Below are 4,038 nucleotides of genomic sequence, written 5' to 3'. Positions count from 1 at the left end.
AAGATAGTTGGATGATAAGGGTTAAACTTTATAGGATGTGGGAGTCTATTAATACCAAGAAGAATGGAGAATTGATTAGTGTGAATATGATTTTTATTGATGAAAAGGTTGTATAAAAAATTCTTTCTCCCATTGTTTTCTCTAATTTTTTTCCCAATTGTTTTACACTTAATGTAGCATTTTTTTTTTATTAGGAAAATCTAATGCATGCAACAATCAGGACAAATTTAGTAACAAGGTTTAGGCACATGTTGAGTGAGGGTTCTTTGTATAGTGTCAAGAATTTGAAAGTTGTTTCAACTGCAGGTGAGTATAGACCACTTTCAAATCAGTATAAAATTATTTTCTTGGTTATAACTTTGCTCAAGAGGTTAGGAGAAAGAATTATTAAGATTCTGATCAATGGATTCCAATTCATATCTCCGAATTTGATTGATATACGTGTGAATGATAACACAATCCTCTCAGATATTTTTTTAATTATTAATGTTTGTTAATCTTTAAGTGTATATTAGAAATTGATCCTTATGTTTTAACATGTTACTTTTCCATAATATTACAAATGTTGTCGGAAGTTTATGTGTTGTGGGTGATATTGAGATCATTGGAGCTGGTTTAAAAAAAAAGATATAAAAGTTCTAACAGATTAGTAAGTTGAATATAATTTGGAACTTATCAACAACTACAAAAGGTATAAGGTTTGTACACTTACACTATACACATTAATATATATTTTTAAAATAAACAAAAAATAATTAACTTTCATAAATAACATTAGTTTTATAAGGATGCCTCATCTTTAAAAAAAAAAAAAACCAATCCATATTTTTTATCAGTTTCATAAAATGCAAAGTAAGAAAAAAGAATATTAATAAATTCTTTTTTAAAAGTTGCGAGAAGCACAGTTCTATTTCCTAATTTAAATAAAAAAGAAGCATTGAGAGTTAATCAATAAATCCATCTTAATTTTTGTGTGAATGAATTTTTTTATTATATTTGACGATAAATTTCTTTTTTCCTGACTTAAATGTTTTTATTACCTTCGACCATTAAGCTTGATTTAATAAAAATAATTAAAGATAAAAGTATCAAAATAACTAAAAATTTATTTTAACTTTAATAATTTTTAATACAAAATTTATTTTTCTAAATGAATTATAAATACTACTTTATTAGTATGATTATTAAAATTCAATTAAACTCATAAAATGCAATCATAACATATGAGGTATTGAAAATTATTGAATTTTATTTAAAATATTAGATTATAAAATGTAAAACTTTATGTCTAAACTATCACTTACAGTACTACATATTTTTTGGGGCTATTCGCTCATTATATTATAAGAGTAGAATAAATTGTCAAAGATCCTTAAAAGACCCAAGTTAAAAAAAAGAAACAAATTAAAATAATGATTTAATAAATTACTTGTTCAATTTAATTGTTAATTTCTAACTTTATAATAGAATATGAACTTAATGCAATTAACTTACGATGGAGGGGCTAGTTTACAAAATTGGTGAGTGGAAATTAATTTCCCATCCCTTTTTATTTGGGATAATTTCATATTACTATTCATGAAATTATAATATTCAAAATATCTCAAATTATTATAAATCTTAACTTATCCCATTTTTATGAAGAAGACAAAAGAATTTTTATTAATTTGACCTTTCTTTTTTCTTATATTTTGAACAAAATTGAGAGTAAGTTAAAATTTACAATAAATTAAAGTGTACATTGAATATTTTCATTTCACAATTAGCAAGTTCAAAATTTACATTTTCAATTTCACTTTTTTCTAAGAAGAAAAACCAACCAACGAAGTCAAAATTTTACTACCTTCTGTCTAAAATTCTTAGCAATTAAGATTTTATTGATTTTTTAAGAAAATTCTATAATGTCGTGATTAAAATCATGGCATCAATGCCATGATAAACACAATTTTTTTAAATTATACATATAACTTGTAAATAAAAGGTAAAACAAGTAAATTAATAGAAGAGCGGTAAATTAGTGTTTTAAAATTACGAACAAAATAAACACTTATAGAAATAACAAAAATTTGTGAATCAACATTAAACTTTAATAAACAAAATAGTTTATTCATTTAATTTAAATAAGTAAAGAAAAAATTCACTCATCAATTGTGAATAAAAAAAATTATATTGAAAACAATTGGGATAAGTTTTATTGAATTGTTAAAATCATAAATTGCATATTCATCCTATGATATTTATAATTTTTTTAATTTTCTATAATAGTATTTGTTTACCAAAATTGTTAATTAAGAAAAATTATTTTTCTTGATATGGATCAAGCCGAACAAAATAAAAAATATTCTTCTAACTAAACGTATATGATTTATCTATAAAACTGGATATGGTTTTAAATTTTATAGATATTTCATGTAGTTGCAAGCTTTGCTTCTTACTTATACTTAAAAGTTTATTTACGATTGCTGTCAAGATCTAGGATGATGTAAAATTACCTAAGCTTACAAACAACTTTAAAAACATGAAAAGATTAGCTTTTCAAATTTTAATTTTAAGATAAATTTTATTCTTAATAAAGTTTCACATAAATCATCACGTGTATTATATAAACCCAAACTATCATTATTCAATTTAGAAATAAAATCAATAAATATATAAGGTAATCATTATTATAATGAGTTTTTAATTTACATTTGTAAGCTTTTATTTTTTTAATAAATCTTATATTAATTTACTTGTTTTACCTTCTATTTATAAGTTAAATGTTCAATATACATAATTTATGTTTTATTTTATACTTAATGTTGATTTACAAATTTTATGTTATATTTATCAGTTTTTATTACGTTTACCAATAGTGCACTAATTTATCATTTTTATGTTAATTTACTTGTTTTACCTCTATTTACAAGTCTTATGTTCTATTTACGTAATTTATGTTTTTTTTTTACACTTAGTGTTGATCTACAATTTTTATGTTATATTTATTAGCTTTTGTTTTGTTTATCAATAACACACCAATTTACTAATCTTAAGTTAATTTACTTGTTTTACCCTCAATTTACAAATCTCATGTTTTATTTACATTTTGTTTTATTTTACACTTAATGTTGATTTGTAAGTTTTATGTTTTGTTTTGTTTATCATTAATACATCAATTTACCATTCCTATATTAATTTACTTATTTTACTTTCCATTTGCAAGGATTATGTTTCATTTACTTTTATGCTATATTTGTAAGTGTTTGATTGGTTTACCATTGATACACCAATTTGACACTTATATGTTAAATTACTTTTTTTTTACCTTCCAATTCCACCATTTATATTTTATTTTACACTTATTATTGATTTACAATTTTTATGTTAGATCTCTAAGTTCTTATTTGTTTACCAATAACACATCAATTTACCACTATTATATTGATTTACTTATTTTACCTTCCATTTACATGTCTTAAGTTTCATTTACACAAATTTTATTTTATTTTACACTTAAGTTGATTTACAAGTTTTATGTTATATTTGTAAGCTTTTATTTTATTTACAAATAATATATCAATTTAGCACTCCAATATTAATTTACTTATTTACCTCCAAATTACAACTCTTGAGTTTTATTTATATAATTTTTGTTTTATTTTATATTTAATCTTGATTTATAATTTTTTTGTTAAATTTATTTATCTTATTTTTCATTTACATAATTCGTGTTTAATTATGGTATTGATATAGTGATTTTAATTATGAAATTATAAAATGATCCTTATTTCTTAATAAACAATAATCTCAAGAAGATGCAATTTTCTTTTTGCTTTCTCAATTTCATTAAATTAGTTGCTAACACGTACTATTAATGTCCCATAGAATTATATTCTTTTCTATTGCTAAATAGACAAATCATATGCTGTGCCGGGTCTAATTAAGGATAAACTCTTATTAACTCTTTTTTTTTTTTGTTATTTGATAAACCTTTCGATAAACCTTTCGATAAAATACATACATATTATTAATTTCTTCAAAAAAATAATTTCAATATGG

The sequence above is a fragment of the Citrus clementina genome, unplaced genomic scaffold (genome assembly GCF_000493195.1).
Source record: "Citrus clementina cultivar Clemenules unplaced genomic scaffold, Citrus_clementina_v1.0 scaffold_1, whole genome shotgun sequence".
In the NCBI taxonomy this organism is placed as follows: domain Eukaryota; kingdom Viridiplantae; phylum Streptophyta; class Magnoliopsida; order Sapindales; family Rutaceae; genus Citrus; species Citrus x clementina.
This window is presented reverse-complemented; position numbering follows the sequence as displayed.